The 27136-nt window shown below is 53.5% G+C and overlaps 1 protein-coding gene across 1 annotated transcript in view; it reads right to left on the reverse strand.

The window, feature by feature from the left end:
* Positions 1-27136, reverse strand: part of LOC138260864 (semaphorin-3F-like) — a 447618-nt gene that overhangs the window by 33496 nt on the left and 386986 nt on the right. The window lies entirely within an intron of this gene.

Consider the following 27136-nt stretch of genomic DNA (forward strand, 5'->3'; position numbering starts at 1 on the left):
CCCATCGGTGTTCCAAAAATAAAGGTACTTTATTTTGGTGACACGAATACCAAAATACCATAGAGGCTATACTCCCTTAGGAGGTAAGTAATGTTCACAATATATACACTAGTATGCAGAAATAGGCATAAGAATATTTAGAAAGCAGTGCAATTACTGAAAATCACAATAGAGAGAAATAGGCCTAGAGGGGAGCACAAACTATATGCTAATAAAGTGGAATGCAAAAGTCGGTCACCCACCTACGCAAATGTAGTGTGTACAGGGGATCTGGGAGTACTAGAAAAGCCCAAAGGTCAGTACCACAACCCACCCCAGTGACCAGGAAAGCAGGAGTAAATCACAGTAAGTTTCCTAGAACACACACAGAAACGAAAGGAAGAATTATGCAAAACCCAGAAGAGACTGCAAGACACCAACAGTGGATTCCTGGACCAGAGGACCTGTGGAAGAAGGGGACCAAGTCCAGCAAGCACAGCAGAGGCCAGGAAGGCCAGGAGCCCCAACCCAGCAGACTGAAGGTGCAAGAAGTGAGTTGACGTGGAAGAAGGAGTCAGCACTGCACCTAAGAAGAGAAAGTTGAATTCCTGGAGGATGCAAGTGATTTCCCACGCCAGAAGGAGTATTGCAGTCAGGTTTGCGTCTTCGTATTCCGCCAACAAACCTTGGCACACACAAACTTGCGGTTTGAGGAAAGTGGAGCTGCTGGGGACCATGAAGAACCAGGTGGACTCTACCCAGGAGGGAGACTGTTGCTGAGGGCCCCCTCGGAGAGCCCACAGAAGCCCAGGAAGCACCCAGAGGAGTTCCACAGGACGAGGACACAAAGGTCAAAGAAGAGGCCCACACAGCACTACTATAAAGGCTCTCCAGCTGCCAGGGAACCACTCAAGAATCCGTGCCTCGCATAATGGAGTGCTGGGAGCTGGAGCTTCAAGATGCCCGAGTATCTTGTGGAGAAGTTGCTAGCAAGCCTTGGCGGCTGCAAAGGACATGGTTCACTGGGGTGCTGTCCTGCGTGGGTAGGAAAGGGCTTACCTCCACCCAAGTTGGACAGCTGGAAAAGAGGACTGACGGGACCACTTCAGTCCACCACCCGTGATGCCGGATCCACACAACTCAAGCAGGAGAGAGGATCCACGCAGCCAGTTGTGGATGCAGTTGGTGTCTGCAGAAGCAGAGGAGTGATTCCTTCACTCCAAGGGAGGTTCCTTTGTTCTTCTGGCGCAGGCTGAAAACAGGCTGTCCTCAGAAGATGCACGACCGGGGAACTGTTGCAGTTGCTGGAAGGAGCCATGGATACAATGTTGCAGAGGTGCCTTGCTTCTTTGTTGCAGCTTGTCGGGTCCTGAGCTTCCAGATGCAGTTTCTTCAGATCAGAAGTCAAAGTGGAAGGTGCAGAGGATTCCTGCTGCAGACTTGCAGTCCAAATCTGAGGGAAAGGAGAGACCCTAAATAGCCCTTGAAGGGGGATTGGTCACCTAGCTGGGTGACCACCTATCAGGAGGTGGCTCTGATGTTACCTGCTGGCACTGGCCACTCAGATGCTCCTAGAGTTCCCTGCCAACCTTGAATCCAAGATGGCAAAACCCAGGGACCCTCTGGAGGAGTTCTGAGCACCACCCCTGGGATGGTGATGGACATAGAAGTGGTCACTCGCCTTTTCTCTGTCCAGTTTCATACCAGAGCAGGGACTCGGGTCCTGAACTGGTGTGGCCTGGTTTATGCAAGGAGGGCACCAAATGTGCCCTTCAAAGCATTACCAGTGGCTTGGGGAGGCTACCCCTCCCATGCCTGTAAAACCTATTTCCAAAAGGAGAGGGTGTTACCTCCCTCTCCCAAAGGAAATCCTTTGTTCTGCCTCTCTGTGAGGTGGCAGCAGCTTGGGCTACCCAGAAACCCTCAGAAGGCTGTAATGGCAGTACTGAGGAGCACCCAGAGTGCATGGAACCATACAACCAATGCTTGCAAAAGCATTGGGGTATGATTCCAACATGTTGGATACCAAACATGCCTATGTTCTGAGTTACCATTATGTAGCTGGACACAGGTAGTGACCTATGTCCAGTGCACGCATACAATGGCGTATCCGCACTCATGAAGTCTGGGAAAATGGTCCTGTACAATGTGGGGGTACCTCTGCTGGTGCAGGGATGTCCTCACACACAGGTACTTTGCACCCAGCCCTCTGGGCTGGAAGGCCTGCTATAGGGGTGACTGATAAGTGACCTGAAGCAGTGAACGGGTGCATGCACCTTTTCACGCAGGCTGTAATGGCGGTTCTGCAGAACCCTTTGCTTGGGCTCCCTATGGGTGGCAAAATAAATGCTGCAGCCCATAGGGATCCCCTGGAACCCCAATGCCCTGGGTACCTAGGTAGCATATACTAGGGACTTCGAATGGGGCACCAATGTGCCAATTTTGGATGAAATACAGAGTTTTGGGAGAGAGAGCATAATCACTGGGGTCCTGGTCAGCAGGGTCTCACTGAAACCCAGTCAAACACACTGACAGGCAGACAAAGGGGGTAACCATGGCAAAAAGAGGGTACTTTACTACAAGGGCGCATCTGGCGAGGCAGCGCATGGGAGTGGATCTGGCGAGGCAGCGGATGGGAGCGCATCTGGCAAGGCAGCGCATGGGAGCGCATCTGGCGAGGCAGCGCATGGGAGCGCATCTGGCGAGGCAGCGCATGGGAGTGCATCTGGCGAGGCAGCGCATGGGAGCGCATCTGCCGAGACAGCGCATGGGAGCGCATCTGCCGAGACAGCGCATGAGAACACATCTGGCGAGGCAGCGCATGAGAACACATCTGGTGAGGCAGCGCATCTGGCGAGGCAGCGCATGGGAGTGCATCTGGCGAGGCAGCGCATGGGAGTGCATCTGGCGAGGCAGCGCATGGGAGTGCATCTGGCGAGGCAGCCCATGGAGGACGTCTGACGAGGCAGCCCACAGAGCGCATCTGGCGAGGCAGCGCATGGAGCACGTCTGATGAGGCCATGTATGAGAGCGTGTCTGGCGAGGCAGCACATGAGAGCACATCAGGCGAGGCCGTGCATGGGAGCACATCAGGCGAGGCCGTGCACGGGAGCGCATCAGGCGAGGCCGTGCATGGGAGCGCATCAGGTGAGGCCGTGCATGGGAGCGCATCAGGCGAGGCCGCGCATCTGGCGAGGCAGCGCATGGAGTGCATCTGGCGAGGCAGCGCATGGGAGTGCATCTGGCGAGACAGCGCATGGGTGTGCATCTGGTGAGGCAGCACCTGAGAGCACATCTGGCGAGGCATGGGAGTGCATCTGGCGAGGCAGCGCCTGAGAGCACATCTGGCGAGGCATGGGAGCACATCTGGCGAGGCAGCGCATGAGAGCACATCTGGCGAGGCATGGGAGCACATCTGGCGAGGCCATGCATGAAAGCGCATATGGCGAGGCCGTGCATGGGAGCGTATCTGGCGAGGCAGCGCATGGGAGCACATCTGGCGAGGCCGTGCATGAGAGCACATCTGGTGCGGCCGTGCATGAGAGCGCATCTGGTGAGGCCATGCATGAAAGCGCATATGGCGAGGCAGCGCATGGGAGCACATCTGGCGAGGCCATGCATGAAAGCGCATATGGCGAGGCAGCGCATGGGAGCACATCTGGCGAGGCCGTGCATGAGAGCACATCTGGTGAGGCCGTGCATGAGAGCGCATAAGGTGAGGTCGTGCATGGGAGCGCATCTGGCGAGGCAGCGCCTGGGAGCGCATCTGGCGAAGCAGCACCTGAGAGCACATCTGGCGAGGCATGGGAGCACATCTGGCGAGGCAGCGCATGAGAGCACATCTGGCGGGGCATGGGAGCACATCCGGCGAGGCCATGCATGGGAGCGTATCTGGCGAGGCCATGCATGGGAGCGTATCTGGCGAGGCAGCGCCTGAGAGCACATCTGGCGAGGCGCACCTGGGAGCACATCTGGCGAGGCCGCGCATGAGGGCACATCTGGCGAGGCCACGCATGAGGGCACATCTGGCGAGGCCGCGCATGGGGGCACATCTGGCGAGGCCGCGCATGGGGCACATCTGGCGAGGCCGCGCAGGAGTGCACATCTGGCGAGGCCGTGCACATCTGGCGAGGCCGTGCATGGGAGCACATCTGGCGAGGCCGTGCATGGGAGCACATCTGGCGAGGCCGTGCATGGGAGCACATCTGGCGAGGCCGTGCATGAGAGCATGTTAAACTTGATACAAGGCCGACCCAATAGCAGATGCTACACAGAAAGAATCCTGCATGCAACGCAGGCACCCTTGCACCATGATGAGGCTATGTGCACCCAGGTCTACTGAGGCACCACGAGGGCGCACCTCCGGGGAGTCTGGTGTGTTTGTAGGTCCAGGATGCTCCCCCACTCTCAGTAGGGCGCAGCCCGGACGAGTGACGGAAAAAGGATGAATAAATATTTGGCTACTGGGAGTTGCCTAACACTGACTGCACATGTCTTTCCTCCGGAGATCATGCCAGGCTCTGCCCGGATGCCACCCACTGAAGCTGCACTGCCAACAAATAGGCCTCAAAGTCTGGCACCCGCAGCAGCCCCTCAGTGGGTAAAATTAGGTTTGTGGTGCCACCCTGCCTCTACTGGGGCTCCACATGGACTCCGCCAGGCTGGTGCTGAGGTCACAGGATGAGGATGTGGTGGGTACTGTTGGTGTGTCCGAAAATAGGAACAACATTTGTGGTACAGGCGCCAACTGATGCCCTGGCAGAGGTCTAGGGCTGTGCCCAGATTACCACCGTACCTCATCCGCAGGCACTCTCGCGCCTAATCGCCTGGATAAGCGCTTCAATGTCCCACATAGGTGTCATAAGCGCTATATAAATGCCGCAAAATCAATCTGTCCTAAAATAGACAGGAGGTCGATTCGCCTGGATTGACGGATCTAAAGAGATTGAGCATTTGCACGGAGAGACTGATGGCTAAAAGATATTCTGGGAGTGGGCGCTCAGTCGGGCATCCTCGTGGCCCAGACTGGGTTAGGGCACTTGTACCACGTCACAGAGAAGCTGGGGCTGTTAGCCGTGTGGTGCCAGCACCCCTCGTGGGTGCCCAGAGGATGCACGAGACGTAGCCCCTGTGAGTGGGAACTCTCTCAGCGGTCAGGACACGTCGCATCTCTTGCCCTCATCCGTCAGTCCGGTCACGCATTCGGCCTCAATCAGCACCTTTCAGGCACGCGGAGAGGGACTCAAGGAGTGAGGGATTGTTGGGGGCTTGGAGCTGTCCTCGGCGTCTCTCTGCGCCCTCTGTTTGCAGAAGGGATCAGCAGCTCCGCAGAGCTCCGCAGAGCTCCGCCAGAGGAATGTGTGTGAAGAGGGCGGAAGCACTGGCTGCCTCTTTGTTGTATGTGCTTGAGGGTTTCGGGGGCAGGTCTGTTCCCCAGCTCATGACAGGGGTGACCGAGGCGAGGTGCCATCTGTGGACAGACTGCCCTTTCAAGTTGGCATCAAAAGCCATTGACGTCTGTTTGCTTTGGCTTAAAGCAGAGGCCTTCCCAGGGACCAGAGCGCTTCTGCCATTCAGAGTGGACATAAGTGGACGGGGGTGGGGTGGGGGGGGAGGATTAGGAACTAGAGTTTGTACAGAAAAGGTTTAATGAAAGGATATCGGATAATAGCGCCTGTTGTAAGAAGACGTGAGACCAGAACCACGTGACGGGACTGAGCCTCGATAAAGTTGGGGATACGGGCGGTTTCCATGCCTCTCACTTCACTGGAGGATGTGGACCTCAAGGGCTGTGTAAAGTGGCTGGATGCATTTAAATCAGAGAATCTGCCCAAGAGCACACAGCGCCATTGCGTGTGAAAGCCACGTGTTCAGTCCAGCGGAGGCAGAGGTTTGAGGGGGCTGTGGGCACAGACGGGCACAGACCCCCCGCCGCCTGGCCTGTGTTCACTCACCCTTACTCTCTCAGCATCAGTCATGACACCGTCCTCCAGGCATCCTTACTCTGTGCGCACCAGGCTTCTCCGACCACCGGCCGGTCGCTAACTGAGAAGCTTTTGCATGTCTGAATAACACATCCAACAACATTGGGAATGTGTTTCAGGTAAATTGTCTGTTTTCAAAACTCATGAACTGTTGTTTGGAGTAAAGTGGTTGAATTGCCGAAATATATTTAAAGGTCATATTCGAGTGAAGTGTGACGTGGCACGGGGGGGGCACTACTGCTGTAATCACGTTGTTACCGGGGTAAGTGCAGCTGTTGTGTGCACTGAGCCCTTCAAGACTGACAGTGTTTAGTGTGTCGGCGAGGGCCCTGCCTGGAGGGCACCTACACCAGGCCCAGGACCTCCTGACCTTTCAGAAAACGCCTCAAGACATGGCGATACCAGTAGCACCCCCCCCTCCCCCCCACCCCAGCGCCTTGAGATCCTGACGGGTGAGTAGTGCGCTTTATACATTACCTGATTGATTGACGCGGTCCCTGTTACACCCCAATACCACGAGCATCTCAGCAGGGGGCAGTATAAAATACCCCCTGCACAGCAGCGTTCTTTAAAGGCAGGTACCCATTAACATTTACTGTAGCGCCTTCCGTGCACACACTGCACTGTGCAGCATCAAGAAAGAAGGAGCTATTAAGTTGATTCAGGAGGCGCACACATGTACCCAGAGTTGTTATGGGACACACTGCGTCATGCTAAAAAGTATTGCAAAGTGCGAAAGGCACAAAGCGCTACCACACTCGTGTAAAGCGCCCAGAAGAGAAAGTGCGCAGTGAAAATAATCCACAGAGGGACTGAATGAGCGAATCTGCCCTGTGCCTCAGACGGGACGGGACCCCCCGGCAGGTTGCCGATGGTTCACCCCTCTTCTCACTCTCAGCAGTAGATGGTGGGGCGGGGCTTCAGAGGAGCAGCACAGAGGGTGCCCCACTCCTGCAGCCGAGGATGGGTCGGGTGCCCCAGTCCTGCAGCCGAGGATGGGTCGGGTGCCCAAGTCCTGCAGCCAAGGATGGCTCGGGTGCCCCACTCCTGCAGCCGAGGATGGCTCGGGTTCCCCAGTCCTGCAGCCGAGGATGGGTCGGGTGCCCCAGTCCTGCAGCCGAGGATGGGTCGGGTGCCCCACTCCTGCAGCCGAGGATGGCTCGGGTGGGATGGCTCAGGTGCCACAGTCCTGCAGCCAAGGATGGCTCGGGTGCCACAGTCCTGCAGCCAAGGATGGCTCGGGTGGGATGGCTCAGGTGCCCCAGTCCTGCAGCCAAGGATGGCTCGGGTGCCCCAGTCCTGCAGCCGAGGATGGGTCGGGTGCCCCACTCCTGCAGCCGAGGATGGGTCGGGTGCCCCACTCCTGCAGCCAAGGATGGCTCAGGTGCCCCAGTCCTGCAGCCAAGGATGACCCGGGTGGGATGGCTCAGGTGCCACAGTCCTGCAGCCAAGGATGACCCGGGTGGGATGGCTCAGGTTCCACAGTCCTGCAGCCAAGGATGGCTCGGGTGCCACAGTCCTGCAGCCAAGGATGGGTTGGGTGCCCCAGTCCTGCAGCCAAGGATTGCTCGGGTGGGATGGCTCCGGTGCCCCAGTCCTGCAGCCAAGGATGGCTCGGGTGCCCCCCTTCTGCAACCAAGGATGGCTCGGGTGCCCCAGTCCTGCAGCCAAGGATGGGTCGGGTGCCCCAGTCCTGCAGCCAAGGATGGGTCGGGTGCCCCACTCCTTCAGCCGAGGATGGGTCAGGTTCCCCCAGTCCTGCAGTCAAGGATGGCTCTGCTGCCCCAGTCCTGCGGACAAGGATGGCTCGGGTGCCACAGTCCTGCTGCCAAGGCTGGCTCAGCTGGGATGGCTCGGGTGCCCCAGTCCTGCAGCCAAGGATGACCCGGGTGGGATGGCTCAGGTGCCACAGTCCTGCAGCCAAGGATGGCTCGGGTGCCACAGTCCTGCAGCCAAGGATGGCTCGGGTGCCACAGTCCTGCAGCCAAGGATGGCTCGGGTGCCACAGTCCTGCAGCCAAGGATGGCTCAGGTGCCACAGTCCTGGAGCCAAGGATGGCTCAGGTGCCCCAGTCCTGCAGCCAAGGATAGCTCGGTTTCCCCAGTCCTGCAGCCAAGGATGGGTCGGGTGCCACAGTCCTGCAGCCGAGGATGGGTCGGGTGCCCAAGTCCCGCAGCAAAGGATGGGTCGGGTGTCCCAGTCCTGCAGCCAAGGATAGCTCGGTTTCCCCAGTCCTGCAGCCAAGGATAGCTCGGTTTCCCCAGTCCTGCAGCCAAGGATGGGTCCGGTGCTACAGTCCTGCAGCCAAGGATGGGTCGGGTGCCACAGTCGTGGCTGTTTTTGGTTATGGAGAGGGGTTTGTGCCTCCTCGCAGAGTGTGGACTGAGAGGCAAGTAACAGGCCCAAGATAAGTCACAAACGTCTAGCAGAAAGTCCCTGTTACTTAACATCTTCCAACAGAAGAATTCAACAAATTGTTGTACTGCACATGCCCCAAGAACCAGGCTGGCTGACCATTACCTCTCCGTGGGACACTTACGAGCATATTTACAAGCCCCGTGCACGGCCGGCGCAGGCTGCACACCCATATGTATGAGACCACGCAAAGACACTCAGCCACCCTGCGTGGCTTTTAATGGCCTCATAGATATGGATTAACGAAGGCAGCGCAAGTAGCTGCGTTGCCTTGCTCTGCATCAGGAGGGCGTTGCGGTGGGCTTTTCCCCACAACACCCACAGGTTTTGACGCATTCTCAGATTTACAAGGACGTGTGAACCTGGGAATGTGTCAAAATTGTACGCGCCCCCAGGGGAGAAGGACTGAGGAGAAATATCTTTTGTCACCGTTTTTACCTCTTTCTATGTGTGCCGCATCCATGGGTTGTTTTTGTGCAGACAGGTGTCGCTTCCTGCACAGAAACAATCCTGCATGCAACCGAGGAGCCGCTGCACCATGGTGCGAGGATGCCTGCATTGGTGCTAGGCTGCTGAAATGGCCCCGCGCAGGGGAAAGGACGGGAAAGTACCGTGTGCCATAGATACAGCACATTGCTGCCCTTTCCCTTTGGCGCAGCACGGTGACGCATTGAGCCTCCCCTGCAGAAGTGCAAGGTTTTGGTGCATCCCCAGGTAAACCTCAAAGCCCACAGGGAACGCCCCCTATGCAGAGTAAGGCAACGCAGGAATTAGTGCTGCTTTACCCTGCTCCATATTTGAGGGTCAAAGCCACGCAAAGTGGTTTTGTGTGGCCTCATAAGTATGATCTGGTGGTTTGGCCGCTGCTGCGCGAGCTCTGGCAGCTCAAGCCTCCCATGAACACGGGCCCTCGTATGTTTTGGAATTCCCCCCCCACGACTTCCCATGAGGCCTCGTCAGCAATAGCTCCAGCTCTCTATTGTGTAAGGGATCTCGTTCCTGATGTGGGGAGGCGACCGAGGTAACCTGCCTTATGACACACACCTTCCGTGGGCCTTCCCGGCACATCCCTGGGGCGCCACCTCAGTAGGCTCTATAATATGGTGCTGATGGATCACCATTGGCCCTGTCTGCCCTTTCTCAACTCTTAACGAGCACCCATGGAAAACCAAGAATGTCAGGCTTCTTTCAGGCCATTTTAAACTCGACTCTATGTTCCAGCTGGCCACTATTAACTGTCCCACAACACGAACGGCAAGTGCTAAGGGCAAGGTAAATCTGTGACCACTGGGCAGGGAAAGGCTCTCCAGCAAGCAGCCCCCCTGAGGCCTCTTGGGCATTGCAACGCCGCCTAACGAGGAGCAGACCCCATGATGAAGCATGACACTTCGGTAGGAGGATGTCTCTGGTGACCTGGATATCATCTCAAAAACCAGCATTTTTGATCCAAGGCCCACACGACGGAGCTGCACCCTTATCTTGTGAGAAGGTTTTTCTTCTCACCTGAATCAGTAATTCACACACCACTTTTTCTTTTGTTAATAAACACCTGAGACTTCAAACTGGCTTGTTGCAGCACTTCTACACACATGGACACATCAAATGATATTAAACTGCCTCACACCTCGAACACCAATAGTAAAGAACTGAATGCATCTCCAAAAGTGCCCAGAAGCCCTCAAGGCCCCACGACTCAAGAAAAAGTCTCAAAAATCTACTTCAGCATGTAGTGCGAAAGGAACTTAATTATTAAAGAAAAGAGATCTGTGATCAGAGCTACACGCTTCGGGGTAGGACAGTGCTGCCATGTGAATCCACAGCACTGCACGCTACAAACAAGTGTTTTCAGGGTAACTCTCTCTTCTCCTAGCATGTGTTGCTGTAGATATAAATGCTTGTCATAGGCTGTAAGGCTCTCCTCCCTGCAAATGGTGGCAGGTTTGTGCATGATTCAGAGGTCTGAAATGAGGTCCTTAGCACCATCTGGCCAGCCATAGTCTAGCCGGGATGTTCACAAGGCTGGGTCTGGTGGAAGTGTGTGGGGTTGGCCAAGTGGCTGCTTTACGTGTGTCAGCTGGGGATGCTCCCTAGGAGGCTGTAGTTGCAGCTCTCTTCCATGAGGAGCTGCCCTTAGAGCACAGGGGGCTCTTTAGATCTTGTGACAGCCGCTCTGAGTGCAGTCACTACCCACCCATTACCTGCTTTGGATCTAGGCCAACCCTTGTGAGGCCACCAAGAGTTGGTCTGACCTACAGAAAGGATAAGGCCCATATTTATACTTTTTTGCGCTGCATTTTTTGTCATTATTTGACACAAAAGCGGAGCAAACTTAGAAAATACAATTATATTTTACGTTTGCACTGCTTTTGCTTTAAAAAGTGATGCAAATGTGGCGCAAAAACGTATAAATATGGGCCTTACTCTTGCCCATGTAATACATGAGAGCACAAGTAATGTCTAGAAATGTAGTGCTCTCTTTGCTGCCGAGAACGGTTAGTGCTCTCTTTGTTGCTGAGGCTGGTTAGTGCTAGGTCTGCTGCTGAGTCCAGTTAGTGTGCTCTATACTGCCGAGTCTAGATAGTGCTGTCTCTGCTGCCAAGTCTGCTTAGTGCTGTCTCTGCTGCTGAGTCTTCTTAGTGCTCTGTCTGCTACAAAGTCTAGTTAATGCCCTCGCCGCTGCTGAGTCTGGTTAGTGCTCTCTATGCTGTGGAGTCTAGTTAGCGCTCTGTCTGCTGCCAAGTCTGGTTAGCGCTCTGTTTGCTGCCGAGTCTGGTTAGCGCTCTGTTTGCTGCCGAGTCTGGTTAGCGCTCTGTTTGCTGCCGAGTCTGGTTAGCGCTCTGTTTGCTGCCGAGTCTGGTTAGTGCTCTGTCTGCTGCCGAGTCTGGTTAGCGCTCTGTCTGCTGCCGAGTCTGGTTAGCGCTCTGTCTGCTGCCGAGTCTGGTTAGCGCTCTGTCTGCTGCTGAGTCTGGTTAGCGCTCTGTCTGCTGCCGAGTCTGGTTAGCGCTCTGTCTGCTGCCGAGTCTGGTTAATGCCCTCGCCGCTGCCGAGTCTGGTTAATGCCGTCGCCGCTGCCGAGTCTGGTTAATGCCGTCGCCGCTGCCGAGTCTGCCCAGTGCTCTCGCCGCTGCAGAGTCTGGCCAGTGCTCTCGCCGCTGCAGAGTCTGGCCAGTGCTCTCGCCGCTGCAGAGTCTGGCCAGTGCTCTCGCCGCTGCAGAGTCTGGCCAGTGCTCTCGCCGCTGCTGAGTCTGGTTAGCGCTCTGTCTGCTGCCGAGTCTGGTTAGTGCTTTGTGGGCTGCAGAGTCTGGTCAGTGCTCGGTCTGCTGCTGAGGCCCGGGTGCCTGATCTGAGGGTGGAATGTTCTAAATTAAAAAGGGAGAAACAGAAAGACAAGCATCAGGCGGTGGAGCAGAGGGCGGATACCAGCCATGATCAGCCGGAGCGCTTCACTGCCGTCCATGGAGCTCTCTCCAGAAGGGGAGCAGAGGTGGCAGGTCTTAGGGCGACACCATGCTCCCTGTCCTAGAGTAGAAGGCAAAAGGCTGGACCACCGCTGAGCTTCAGAGAAGAAGGATCCAGACGGTGGACGGGTGACCACCTCTGTCGTATACGAAGGTGACGCAGGGTCATCGCTTCCTGGTGCCAATGAAGGGAATGAGGACGGCTTGGGGTTCCGGCACGACCGCTGAGAGCAAGGGCCAAACGGACTAACCAAAGCCCAGCAGACTCGAGCTAAGTCACTGTAACCTGGTTGAGCCAGAACAAGGAGTTACCACATTCCATCGAGGAAGGACAAGGGTCTGCACCACCATCTCCTGAGGGACCCAAGGTGAAAAGGGCATCGTCTTCCTCATAACTTTTCAGGGAAGGAAGCAGCTCCAGGTGACTTGGGTAAGACCATAGTCCAAGCAAAGATCAGCATTAAAAACCATATCAAACTCCATCCGCAGACAGCGGTGAAGCTTGGTCTTGGCTCACAAGGCCATAGTTTAGGGTCAGGAGACGAAGGACTCCCAGAAGCCAAAGCCTCTGTCTAGGAAAATACCATCTTTCTTGGCATGTTACCCCCAATTTCTACCTGTTTGTCAGTATTTTTGCCTGTCTCACTGGGATCCTAATAGCCAGGACCTCAGCGCTCATACTTTGTGGCCTAATGTGTTGTCAGTATGCTTGACTGTGTCACTGAGGCTCTGCTAACCAGAAGTCCAGAGCTTATGCTCTCTCTGTTTACAAAATTAGTCACTATACATTAGTGACTCCATATACCAATTCTAATTGGCACACTGAACCCCCTTATAAGGCCCTAGTATATGGTACCTAGGTATCCAGGGCATTGGGGTTCCAGGAGATCCATATGGGCTGCAGTATTTCTTTTGCTATCCATAAGGAGCTCAGACAAACCCTTCATCAGGCCTGCCATTGCAGCCTGCGTGAAATAGTGCACACACTGCTTCACAGCCATTTTCACTGCACCAGGTAACTTATAAGTCACCTATATGTCTAACCTTCAGTTACTGAAGGCTAGGTGCAAAGTTACTGTGTGTGAGGGCACCCTTGCACTAGCAAAGGTGCCCCCACATTGTCCAGGGCCAATTTACCGGACTTTTTGAGTGCAGGGACACTATTATAAGCGTGCACTACTTATATGTCAATACATATATGTAGCTTCACAATGGTAACTCCGAATATGGCCATGTAAGGTGTCTAAGATCATGGAATTGTCCCCCCATTTCAAATCTGGTATTGGGGAGCCAGTTCCATGCATCCTAGGGGCTCCACCATGGACCCCCAGTACTGCCAAACCAGCTCTCTGAGGCTTGCACTGCAGCTACAGCTGCTGCCACCTCACAGACAGGGTTCTGTCCTCCCGGGGTCTGGGCAGCCCTGTCCCAGGAAGGCAGAACAAAGGATTTCCTCTTAGAGAGGGTGTTACACCCTCTCCCTTTGGAAATAGGTGTTACAGGCTGGGGAGGGGTAGCCTCCCCCAGCCTCTGGAAATGCTTTGAAGGGCACAGATGCTGCTCTCCTTGCATAATCCAGTCTACACTGGTTCAGGGATCCCCCAGCCCCTGCTCTGGCGTGAAACTGGACGAAGGAAAGGGGAGTGACCACTCCCCTGTCCATCACCACCCCAGGGGTAGTGTCCCTGGCGTTAGCCATCTTGGATTCCAAGGTGTGGGGACCCTATGGGAGCATCTGAGCGGCCAGTGCCAGCAAGTGATGTTAGAGACCCCTCCTGATTGGCTACCTACCCAGGTATGCACCTATCCCCCTCTCAGGGCTATTTAGGGTCTCTCCTCTGGGTTTTTCCTCAGATTCAGTTTGCAAGACTCCATGAGGACTCTTCTGCTTCAGCTTCTAACCATCGGATCAACCGCAGACTGCTCCAGGAACTGCTGTAACTGCAACAAAGTATCCAGAAAGGCTGCTGTGACCTGCAACTTCAGCTCCAGCCAGCAACTGCAACAGTTTCCATGGTGTGCACGCTCTGGGGTCTCCCTGTCTTCATTCTGCACCAGGACTGAAGGAATCTCCCATGGAGTGACGGAGTCACTTCCCTGCTTCAGCAGGCACCTCTCTGTGATAATGACCGATACTCTGGGACTCCTTTCCTGTCGACGGGCATGATCCCTGGAACACAGGTGGAGGACCAAAGTGATCCTGACTGTCCAAAGGTCCACCTGTCCAAATTTGCTGGAGGTAAGAGATTGCCTCCCCATGCCAGAGAGTACCCCTGTGCATCGCGTCTTCTGCAGTTCCTATGGCTTCTGTGCACTTTTTCCAAGAAGCCTTCATGCGCAGCGTAGCCGAGGTCCCCAGCACTCCATCCTGTGACGCACAACTCGCTGAGTTGTTCTCCGGTGGCGTGGGATCCTTCTGTGTAGTGATGTGACGACTCCACTTTGGATCTTCTTTGTCCGCATGTTCTGGGACTGCCGTGGGTGCTGCCTGGTCTTCTGAGGGCTCTCTGAAGTGCTGAGAGCCCCCTCTGTCTCCTCAGTCTGAGTAGAGACCCACAGGTCCCTCCTGGGCCCAGGCAGCGCCTCTTTGATGCAAAACGTGTTCTTGTGTGAACCAAGGCTTGTTGGCGGAATCCAGCAATACAAACAGCCTGCATCCAATGACTCGGCGTGGGAGATCTCTTGCACCATGCAGGAACCCGCAGCTCTCTTCTTTGGTGGATTTCTGTACTTTTTTTCCAACCAGAGAATCCACTTTTGCACCTTCTTCCAGGTTGGCAGGGGCTCCTGTTCTTCCTGGACTCTTCTTCAAATCTCCTCTCTCCACAGGTCTTCAGGTCCAGGAATCCATTGTTGGTGTCTTGCAGTCTTGCTTGGTTTTGGCATAATGCTTCATCACGACTTCTAGTGTGTTCTGAGGTAACTTGCTGTACTTTACTACTGTTCTCGTGGGCTCTGGGGTGGGGTATTTTACTTACCTTTGGTGTTTTCCGACACTCCCAGTGCCCTTCTACACTCTACTCTTGCCTAGGGGGGAAACCGACTTCCGCATTCCACTATAATATTTTAGTATATGGTTTGTGTTGCCCCTAGGCCCATTGCAATCTATTGTTTTTCACTGTTTGCACTTTTTTCTGACTGTGTACTTGCCTGATTTTGGTGTCTAGGGTATATATTGTGTATAATACTTACCTCCAAGATATTTTTGGCCTTGTGTAATTAAAATAAAGTACCTTTATTTTTAGTAACTCTGAGTATTGTGTTTTATTATGATATTGTGCTATATGATATAAGTGGTATAGTAGGAGCTTTGCATGTCTCCTAGTTCAGCCTAAGCTGCTTTGCTATAGCTAACTCTATCAGCCTAAGCTGCTAGAACACTTCTATTCTACTAATAAGGGATAACTGGACCTGGTGTAAGTACCTCTGGTACCCACCCCAAACCAGGCCAGCTTCTTACAATCTGTTTTAGTAAAGCTGAGGTGCAGTGACATGGCCTCCATCCAGGTGAGGCTCACAAAAAGTCCTTGAGCCACAGCTGGAGGTATTTCTAGGCACTCGTACAATGAGCTGCATCACCAACCTTGTGCAGAAACTCAGCTCCAAAAAATAAACTGATGCAGCAAGAGGGGAGGTGCAGAGGGTTCATGGCAGACACCTGAAGTCACCCACAGGAGGCTGAGAGAGTGAAGAGGACCCAGCATCACCTTTGGGAGCATTCGGGCTCCAAGAAGCAGAAGGCGTGAGTCAGGAAGGCACGTGAGCTCACAAGAGGTTCACCCTGGCGAGCACTGTACCCCTCCCCCCCTCCATCAGCACAGGCAATGCCAAGGCGCCCCCCCTCCCTCACGTCTTGGACGTCAGTGCGTACTGAGAGCGGGCCTCCCCATCCCAGGCACAGAAGGGGTCCCTGGCCAGGCAGCAGTCAGCACAGGCCTGTCAGTGCCCCCCTCCACTCGGACCCTCCCTGCACCCCCTCCATGCCTCACCTCTTGGACGTCAGTGCGTACTGGGAGCAGGCCTCCCCATCCCAGGCACAGTAGGGGTCCCTGGCCAGGCAGCAGTCAGCACAGGCCTGCCAGGGCCCCCCCTCCCCTCGGACCCTCCCTGTACTCCCTCCATGCCTGACCTCTTGGCCGTCAGTGCATACTGAGAGCGGGCCGCCCCATCCCAGGCACAGTAGGGGTCCCTGGCCAGGCAGCAGTCAGCACAGGCTTGTCAGGGCCCCCCTCCCCTCTGACCCTCCCTGTACCCCTGTCAGCACTCTGCCAAGGGTGCCCCCTCCATGCCTCACCTCTTGGACGTCAGTGCGTACTGGGAGCAGGCTGTAGTGCCGCGCCAGTGATGACACTGTGCGCCGGACAGTGCCCATGTTATGTGGTGCTAGAGGGGTGTGACCACTCCTGTACACCTTGTGGTGTTTCCCCCTCTTGAGGGGACTGTTTGGTTCTAACCCGAGGTCATGTGACCTGGGTAAATAAATGAGCGGCCGGCCGAGGGGCGTGAAAAGAGCTTGCAGCGTCGGACACGTATAACAACCGTGTCTGAGCGCGGAGACTGTGGACACGCAACGGGCCGAGACCCGTTGTTAACCGGTTCCGTGCCTTGGACGAGATCATCTCGTCCATGGCACAGGGGAACTTGTGCACCCCCCTACCCCCCCCCCAAGTCGGGATGGAAGGGGAAGACCCCACCCCCCCCTGTGACGTCAGCGCGCGCGCTGATTAGTCACAGGGGCCTCCCTCGTCGCGCTGGAACGCGATTGAAAAAGAAATGCAAAAGCATTTCTTTTTCAATCACGTGGGGAGGCCCGGAGGGGCTTCAAAGGGAAGGAAAAGTATTTCCTTCCCTTTGAAGTCCCTCTCCGGCTTTTGAAACCCCACTAGACACCAGGGATTTTTTTTTTTTTATTGAAACTGACAAAAGGGAGCGACCCCTTGGGCAAGGGTCGCTCCCAGGGGGGGCATTTTTTTGAGAAGGCCTTTTCTGCCCCCCCTGGGGGCAGATCGGCCTTATTAGGCCGATCTGCCCCCAGGGGGGGCAGAAACCTCTAGGCACCAGAGACCATTTTTTAAATTTATTTTTTTATGTTTCATTTCTTTTTTTTTTGGTGGGGAGCGACCCCTTAGGCAAGGGTCGCTCCCCTTGGGGGAAAATTATATTTTGGCCATTTCTGCCCCCCTTGGGGGCAGATTGGCCTATTTTGATGAGGCCAATCTGCCCCCAAGGGGGGTAGAAACCACTAGAGACCAGGGATTTTTTTTTTTTTTTATTGTTATTGACAAAAGGGAGCGACCCCTTGGGCAAGGGTCGCTCCCAGGGGGGGCATATTTTCGGGAAGGCCTTTTCTGCCCCCCCTGGGATGGCATTTTGATGAGGCCAATCTGCCCCCAAGGGGGGTAGAAACCACTAGACACCAGGGAGTTTTTTCTTTGCGTGAATTTCACGCAAAGGGAGTGACCCCTTAGGCAAGGGTCGCTCCCTGGGGGGGAGGGCAATTTATTTTAGGCCATTTCTGCCCCCCCTGGGGGCAGTTCGGCCTATTATTAGGCCGAACTGCCCCCAGGGGGGGGGCAGAACCCTCTAGGCGCCAGGGCAATTTCTTTTTTTCTTTTTTTTTTTTCTTTTTTTAGAGATGGGGAGCGACCCATCAGGCAAGGGTCGCTCCCCTGGGGGGCAAATTGTATTTAGACCATTTCTGCCCCCCTGGGGGCAGATTGGCCGATTTTAGGTCAATCTGCCCCCAAGGGGGCAGAAACCACTAGGCACCTGGGATTTGTTTTTTGGCGCCAATGTCATGCAGGGGGAGCGACCCCGTAGGCAGGGGTTGTTCCCGGGCAGGGGTAGGGGGGGTTTGGGGGGTCAAATTTATTTTAGGGCATTTCTGCCCCCCCCCACCCTCCCGGGGCCAGCTGAGCTAGAGGCCAAACTCCACAGGTAGGCACTTTGTAAAAAACACCTCTGTTTTCTGTGAAAAAATATGTTCTGTCCACGTTGTGTTTTGGGCCATTTCCTTTCGTGGGCGCTAGGCCTACCCACAGAAGTGAGGTATCATTTTTATCGGGAGACTTGGGGGAACGCTGGGTGGCAGGAAATTCGTAGCTCCTCCCAGATTCCAGAACTTTCTGCCACAGAAATGTGAGGAACATGTGTTTTTTTAGCCAAATTTTGAGGTTTGCAAAGGATTCTGGGTAACAGAACCTGGTCCGAGCCCCGCAAGTCACCCCTCCTTGGATTCCCCTAGGTCTCTAGTTTTCAGAAATGTACAGGTTTGGCAGGTTTCCCTAGGTGCCGGCTGAGCTAGAGGCCAAAATCTACAGGTAGGCACTTCGCAAAAAACACCTCTGTTTTCTTCCAAAACTTTTGATGTGTCCACGTTGCGCTTTGGGGTGTTTCCTGTCGCGGGCGCTAGGCCTACCCACGCAAGTGAGGTATCATTTTTATCGGGAGACTTGGGGGAACGCTGGGTGGAAGGAAATTTGTGGCTCCTCTCAGATTCCAGAACTTTCTGCCACAGAAATGTGAGGAACATGTGTTTATTTAGCCAAATTTTGAGGTTTGCAAAGGATTCTGGGTAACAGAACCTGGTCCGAGCCCCGCAAGTCACCCCTCCTTGGATTCCCCTAGGTCTCTAGTTTTCAGAAATGCACAGGTTTGGTAGGTTTCCCTAGGTGCCGGCTGAGCTAGAGGCCAAAATCTACAGGTAGGCACTTCTTAAAAAACACCTCTGTTTTCTTCCAAAACTTTTGATGTGTCCACGTTGCGCTTTGGGGTGTTTCCTGTCGCGGGCGCTAGGCCTACCCACGCAAGTGAGGTATCATTTTTATCGGGAGACTTGGGGGAACGCTGGGTGGAAGGAAATTTGTGGCTCCTCTTAGATTCCAGAACTTTCTGCCACAGAAATGTGAGGAACATGTGTTTTTTTAGCCAAATTTTGAGGTTTGCAAAGGATTCTGGGTAACAGAACCTGGTCCGAGCCCCGCAAGTCACCCCATCTTGGATTCCCCTAGGTCTCTAGTTTTCAGAAATGCACAGGTTTGGTAGGTTTCCCTAGGTGCCGGCTGAGCTAGAGGCCAAAATCTACAGGTAGGCACTTCGCAAAAAACACCTCTGTTTTCTTCCAAAATTTTGGATGTGTCCACGTTGCGCTTTGGGGTGTTTCCTGTCGCGGGCGCTAGGCCTACCCACACAAGTGAGGTATCATTTTTATCGGGAGACTTGGGGGAATGCTGAGTGGAAGGAAATTTGTGGCTCCTCTCAGATTCCAGAACTTTCTGCCACAGAAATGTGAGGAACATGTGTTTTTTTAGCCAAATTGTGAGGTTTGCAAAGGATTCTGGGTAACAGAACCTGGTCCGAGCCCCACAAGTCACCCGTCCTTGGATTCCCCTAGGTCTCTAGTTTTCAGAAATGCACAGGTTTGGTAGGTTTCCCTAGGTGCCGGCTGAGCTAGAGGCCAAAATCTACAGGTAGGCACTTCGCAAAAAACACCTCTGTTTTCTTCCAAAACTTTTGATGTGTCCACGTTGCGCTTTGGGGTGTTTCCTGTCGCCGGCGCTAGGCCTACCCACACAAGTGAGGTATCATTTTTATCGGGAGACTTGGGGGAACGCTGGGTGGAAGGAAATTTGTGGCTCCTCTCAGATTCCAGAACTTTCTGCCACAGAAATGTGAGGAACATGTGTTTTTTTAGCCAAATTTTGAGGTTTGCAAAGGATTCTGGGTAACAGAACCTGGTCCGAGCCCCGCAAGTCACCCCTCCTTGGATTCCCCTAGGTCTCTAGTTTTCAGAAATGCACAGGTTTGGTAGGTTTCCCTAGGTGCCGGCTGAGCTAGAGGCCAAATCTACAGGTAGGCACTTCGCAAAAAACACCTCTGTTTTCTTCCAAACTTTTGGATGTGTCCACGTTGCGCTTTGGGGTGTTTCCTGTCGCCGGCGCTGGGCCTACCCACACAAGTGAGGTATCATTTTTATCGGGAGACTTGGGGGAACGCTGGGTGGAAGGAAATTTGTGGCTCCTCTCAGATTCCAGAACTTTCTGCCACAGAAATGTGAGGAACATGTGTTTTTTTAGCCAAATTTTGAGGTTTGCAAAGGATTCTGGGTAACAGAACCTGGTCCGAGCCCCGCAAGTCACCCCATCTTGGATTCCCCTAGGTCTCTAGTTTTCAGAAATGCACAGGTTTGGTAGGTTTCCCTAGGTGCCGGCTGAGCTAGAGGCCAAAATCTACAGGTAGGCACTTCGCAAAAAACACCTCTGTTTTCTTTAAAAAAAAATGGGATGTGTCCACGTTGCATTTTGGGGCGTTTCCTGTCGCGGGCGCTAGGCCTACCCACACAAGTGAGGTATCATTTTTATTGGGAGACTTGGGGGAACATAGATTAGCAAAACAAGTGCTATTGCCCCTTGTCTTTCTCTACATTTTTTCCTTCCAAATATAGGAGAGTGTGTAAAAAAGACATCTATTTGAGAAATTCCCTATAATTCACATGCTAGTATGGTCACCCCGGAATTCAGAGATGTGCAAATAACCACTGCTCCTCAGCACCTTATCTTGTGCCCTTTTTGGAAATGCAAAGGTTTTCTTGATAGCAAGTTTTTACTCTTTATATTTCAGCAAATGAATTGCTGTATACCCGGAATAGAATGAAAACGCACTGCAGGGTGCAGCTCATTTATTGGCTCTGGGTTCCTCGGGTTCTTGATGAACCTACAAGCCCTATATATCCCCGCAACCAGAGGAGTCCAGCAGACGTAACAGTATATTGGTTTCCATAATCTGACATTGCAGGGAAAAGTTACAGAGTAAAACGTAGAGAAAAATTGATGTTTTTTTCACCTCAATTTCAATATGTTTCTTTTTCAGCTGTTATTTTCTGTAGGAAACCCTTGTAGGATCTACACAAATGACCCCTTGCTGAATTCAGAATTTTGTCTACTTTTCAGAAATGGTTAGGTGTCTGGGATCCAGTATTGGTTTCATGCCCATTCCTGTCACTGACTGGAAGGAGGCTAAAGCACAAAAAATTGCAAAAATGGGGTATGCCCCAGTAAAAAGCCAAAATTGTGTTGAAAAAGTGGGTTTTCTGATTCAAGTCTGCCTGTTCCTGAAAGCTAGGAAGCTGCTGAGTTTAGCACTGCAAACCCTTTGTTGATGCCATTTTCAGGGGGAAATCCACAAGCCTTCTTCTGCAGCCACTTTTTCCAATTTTTTTTTAAAAAAACGAAATTTTCACTGTATTTTGGCCAATTTCTTGGCCTCCTTCAAGGGAACCCACAAAGTCTGGGTACCTCTAGAATCCCTAGGATGTTGGAAAAAAAGGACGCAAATTTGGCTTGGTTAGCTTATGTGGACAAAATGTTATGAGGGCCTAAGCGCAAACTGCCCCAAATAGGCAAAAAAAGGCCTGGCACAGGAGGGGGGAAAAGGCCTGGCAGCGAAGGGGTTAAATACACACGATCCGTGTCTGCTGTTTTTTCTTTTCGTCAGTAGTGACGGCCGTCGCCGACACTATAATTTGGCGTCATGGGTACAGAACCCTCGGAGCCTTCGGAGAGTGCGTTGCCCCGCAGCGGCCGCAGTGTGCGGTGCTCGTGTCTTGCGGGGCGCTGAAGGTTCCAGCCGAAATGCGTCACCCAGCAACAGCGTCGCTGCAGCGGCCTCGCTCCAAAGATCAAAGGAGCGTCTAGGCCGGAAGGCGCTCAGCTGTGAGGACGTGTGTGGAAAAAAAATAATAATAAAATATACGCGGAAGAAACGGACAGTTCTCTCCCTGCAGCGTTGGGAGAATCAACTACACCAAGGGAGTACAGACTGCCCCCTGTGGAAAAGGGTGAGTTTTCCAGGCATATGAACCTAAAGGTCATGGAAAATAATAAATGTAGCTGCCGAGACGCCCCAATAATCAACGTACAGTACACGCTGAGAATGCCTGCAGAGGGGGGCCCAGATGATTGAGTGCTGAACAAACTGGACACAAGCCTTTTTGCTCCAGATAAATAAAATACGGCGCTGCACAGAGACACAGTCCTGACACATTTCACAGGTCTAAGCCGGTCACACACCCACACCTTTTTTGTACTCCGTCATGTCGTTGATACCGCCCATAGAACCATTTGTGGAGGAAGGAGCTCCGTCAGCAAAAGCTCCAAAATGGAGAGACTGGGTGGCAAGGGTCATGTTGGTTTTTGAAGCAACGAGGGTAGAGGCCGATCAGTAGAGGGCAATGATCATTCATCTAGGGGGAAAGGACATTTACAATATATCCAAGAACCTTCAAGAAGATGCCCCTAAAACGCATCACACCCTGATAGTTCTAAATAGACATTTTTAACTGATGGCGAACACGGATTACGAGCATTTCGTGTTTAGACAAGCAAGACAACAACCCAAGGAATCCATTGACTCGTTCCATTTGAGACTGTGTGGGCTGGCCAGTACATGTCGATTTGCAAACGAAGCAGAAGAAATACGAGGGCAGGCCATACAGGGGTGTGCGTCAATAAAACTGCGTGAACGAATCCACGCAGAATCAGGGAGGTCTTCAGCGGACATCCTCATGATGGGTTGCACAAAGGAACTGTCAAAGGTGCCGGCGTCTCACATGGAGGCAGCACTGCAGAGACCCATCAAAGAAGAGGCAGTAAACGTGGTGACTGTGTCCACGTCCAAAACAAAACCGCGCATCCCAAGACAACAACAGAGGCAATGTGGATACTGCGGTGGCCCACCACACCGGCTGACGGAATATCCGGCGAAAGGAAAGTAATGTGCCGGGTGTGGGAAGTTGAATCACTTCGCAAGAGTGTGTCGGTCAGGTAAATCACGTACCAGCGCAGCAGCAGTCAACATCACAACCAAAAAATCAGAACAAGGGAGTGATATGGATGACGATAAACCAGAAGAGCATGTCATTCATTCTTTATTTACCATTGGGAATACGGGCCAGTCATCGAAGAGGCTTCCCAGATGCCAGGTAATGGTAAACAATCAGGACATCACTGCTGTTGTCGACACAGGTTCGTCTATAAACATCCTCGCTGCTAGCGAATATCAGAACATGAGCGCGCTACTAACACTTACGAAAGCCAGAATTAGAGTATATGCCTAAGGACAGAACACCCCATTAGCCTTAAAAGGTATGTTCTATGCCACCATAGCACATGAGTCTAGTGCAGTTAGTGCTAAAGTCTATGTAGCAGAAGATGGACAAGGAATGCTTTTAGGTTGCCAGATGGCGGAGGACCTGGGTGTTGTCATGTTTGCGTTTGGCATACACCAGGAAGCGGTGGCAGAACTGGTAGCTCAGTATTGTGAGGTCTTTGAAGGAATTGGGTGCCTTAAGGACAAGGAGGTGAAGCTGCACATTGATAAGACTGTCCAGCCTGTGGCACTCAGGCACAGAAGAATAGCATTCCACCTTAGACCCCAAGTGGAAAAGGAGCTGGAACAGCTAGAGAAGGCTGGCATAATCGAGAAGGTGACAGGGCCGACTCCATGGGTGTCTCCCATAGTGGCCGCGAGCAAGCCAAAGCAACCCAGAGAAGTCCGCATATGTGTGGACATGCGCATTCCCAACATGGCAATCAAACGTGAGAGACATCTTACACCCACCATAGACGACATTATAGCAGCGCTCAGCGGGTCATGCTGGTTCTCCAAACTGGATCTACGTTCCAGATACCACCAATTGGTTTTGTCTAAGGAGTCAAGGTATATAACAACCTTCTCCACCCATGTGGGTCTGAGGAGATATCGACGTTTGAGTTTTGGGGTATTGAGTGCAGCGGAGGTGTTTCAAAACACCATACAGGAACTGTTGAGGGATCTACCTGGCACGATCAATGACAGTGATGACATTTTGATTCTTGCTCCCACCATCGCTGAGCATCACTCCCGGCTCCGCCAGTTACTACGAAGGATTCAAGAATCCAGCCTCACCCACATCGCCAGAAGAGTGAATTTTTAACGGATCACATACAATTTTTTGGCTATGTATTCTCCGCTGCTGGGGTAGCTTCTGATCCTGCAAAGGTGAAAGATGTCAAGGACCCTCCTCCCCCAACCTTCGTGACGGAGGTTCGCAGTTTTTTGGGGATGGTCAACTATTGTGGCCGGTTCATACGAGACTTGGTGTCGCTAACACAGCCGCTCAGGACTTTGACGAAGTCATCGGAACCATGGGTGTGGGGTGTAGTCCATCAAGAAGCGTTTGAGGCAGTAAAAATGCTTTGTCAAGTGACACCACTTTGAGATACTTTGACCCAAAGAGAAAAACAAAAGTCGCGGTGGATGCAGGCCCAAAGGGATTGGGTGCGGTGCTGTTTCAAAAACAGAGCTGGGAGGACTAGTCCCCAGTGGCATTTGCAAGCAGGTCTTTGACTGAGACGGAGCAGAGGTACTCCCAGATAGAGAAGGAGGCCATTGCGGTACACTGGGGATGCAAGCACTTTCATATGTATGTGTATGGTCGCCCGTTTGTGGTCACTACCGACCATAAGCCGCTCATACCTCTGTTTAACGGTATAGCTTCTAAGCCTCCACCGAGAATTGAGAAGTGGATGCTCCAGCTGCAAGACTATCACTGCCAGCTGGAGTATCATCCTGGCTCAGACAATCCGGCGGATTACCTTTCCAGGCACCCCAGAGCTGCTTCAACTCATGAGATCAATGACGCCGAGGAGACTGAAGAATACGTCAGATTGGTTTCTAACCGCTCCCAGCCTAAACCTATTTCTGTAAGTGAAACTGTTCAAGCTACGGCAAGCGACGAGTGTCTCCAAAAAAGTATTCAGAGCCATCAGCGATAATCAATGGTTTGTGGTGAAGAAACAGATTCCTAAGTTGGTGGCTTCGTCACAAAGGGTCCTGGGGAGCTTGTACCAGGTGAGAGATCAACTGACAGTGGATGCTGAGGGGTGCCTCCTCCAAGGATGCCGGTTGGTAATCCCATCGTCGCTCACATCACGAGTGGTGCAACTGGCTCACAACGGACATCAGGGCATGGTGAAAACAAAGGGGCGGTTGCGGTCCAAGGTATGGTTCCCACTCATGGATGAGCAGGTGGAAGAGGTGGTAAAAACTTGTGAGTGGTGTCAAGCGGCGGGAGAGCCAAGTCGCCCCGTCCCTGTGGAAACTGAACCTGGGCCAACCTCTCCGTGGATGTCTGCCAATTTGGATTTTGGTAGCCTTCCGGATGGGCGACACACTTTAGTTCTGATTGATGATTTTTCCAAATATCCAGAGGTGGAAATAATCTCCTCTCTTGCTGCGGAAGTGGTGATTCCGCGTCTGGAAAAGATAATGGCCACTCATGGTCTCATATCAGAGATCAAGACTGACAATGGGCCTCCATTTCAGAGCAAGGAACTGTCTGAATATTTTGAGAATACGGGTGTTCGCCACCGCCGAATCACCCCACGGTGCCCTCAGGCGAATGGTGAGGTTGAACGTTTTATTCGCACGTTTAACAAGGTGTTACGCATTGCCAATGCCAATGGCCAGCAAAGTGAATATGCAATATATTCCTCTTTAAGAAATTACCGTCAGACTCCCCATTCGACAACTGGTAAAGCTCCGGGGCATGTTGTGTTTGGACGGCCGGTGATGGACTCCATACCCCATCACAGGACATGGGCTCCCAGTCCCATCGATCCTGTTCAAGTGCATCACCGCCGGTCCGCCACTAATGAACTTGCAAGCCGTCGTTAGAGAGCCAGGCTGTCTGATCTGAAAGTAGGAGATCGGGTGTTGCTCAGGGTCTCCACTCCTGGCAGCAAATTCTGCATGCCTTTCGATCCTTCTCCCTGGATGGTTGTGAAGAGACGTGGCTCGTTGGTGGTGGCTCGATGAGGAAATGATGTGGTGACCAGGAATGTATTGTTGTTCAAGAAGTTTAACGGTCCCAAAGGATCTCCCGTCGATGTTGAGGTCCATGCATCGAATGATGATCTATCTTCGGTTCATAATGGTGGTAGTTGGGATGAAGACAATACTGAAAGTCAAGTTGGTGTTCCGCCAGTCGTTTTGTCAGGTGAAGCCTCCTCCCCTGTCTCACTTCCATCAGCAAGCTCAGGGCGGGCAGACAATACTCGGTACCATCTGCGTCAGAATCCTGCCCCCTCCATAAGACTTCGTGACCATCTTGTGGATGTTTAATGTGTGTTAGTCTGAGTTGTGTGTAGCTGTTGTTTTTCAATTTTCAGGAGGAATGTAGTGTTGCGCCAGTGATGACACTGTGCGCCGGGCACTGTCCATGCTATGTGGTGCTAGAGGGGTGTGACCACTCCTCTACACCTTGTGGTGTCCCCCCTCTTGAGGGGACTGTGTTTGGTTCTAACCCGAGGTCCTGTGACCCGGGTAAATAAATGAGCGGCCGGCCCAGGGGCGTGAACAGAGCTCGCCGCGTCGGACACGTACAACAACCGTGTCTGAGCGCAGACTGTGGACACGCAACGGGCCGAGACCCGTTGTTAAATACACACGATCCGTGTCCGCTGTTCTTTCTTTTCGTCAGTAGTGTCGGCCGTCGCCGACACTACACAGGCCTCCCCATCCCAGGCACAGTAGGGGTCCCTGGCCAGGCAGCAGTCAGCACAGGCCTGTCAGTGCCCCCCTCCACTCGGACCCTCCCTGTACCCCCTCCATGCTCACCTCTTGGACGTCAGTGCGTACTGGGAGCAGGCCTCCCCATCCCAGGCACAGTAGGGGTCCCTGGCCAGGCAGCAGTCAGCACAGGCCTGTCAGTGCCCCCCTCCACTCGGACCCTCCCTGTACCCCCTCCATGCTCACCTCTTGGACGTCAGTGCGTACTGGGAGCAGGCCTCCCCATCCCAGGCACAGTAGGGGTCCCTGGCCAGGCAGCAGTCAGCACAGGCCTGTCAGTGCCCCCCTCCACTCGGACCCTCCCTGTACCCCCGTCAGCACTCTGCCAAGGGTGCCCCCTCCATGCTCACCTCTTGGACGTCAGTGCGTACTGGGAGCAGGCCTCCCCATCCCAGGCACAGTAGGGGTCCCTGGCCAGGCAGCAGTCGGCACAGGCCTGTCAGTGCCCCCCTCCACTCGGACCCTCCCTGTACCCCCTCCATGCTCACCTCTTGGACGTCAGTGCGTACTGGGAGCAGGCCTCCCCATCCCAGGCACAGTAGGGGTCCCTGGCCAGGCAGCAGTCAGCACAGGCCTGTCAGTGCCCCCCTCCACTCGGACCCTCCCTGTACCCCCGTCAGCACTCTGCCAAGGGTGCCCCCTCCATGCTCACCTCTTGGACGTCAGTGCGTACTGGGAGCAGGCCTCCCCATC

Source organism: Pleurodeles waltl, chromosome 10, assembly GCF_031143425.1.
Source record: "Pleurodeles waltl isolate 20211129_DDA chromosome 10, aPleWal1.hap1.20221129, whole genome shotgun sequence".
NCBI lineage: Eukaryota > Metazoa > Chordata > Amphibia > Caudata > Salamandridae > Pleurodeles > Pleurodeles waltl.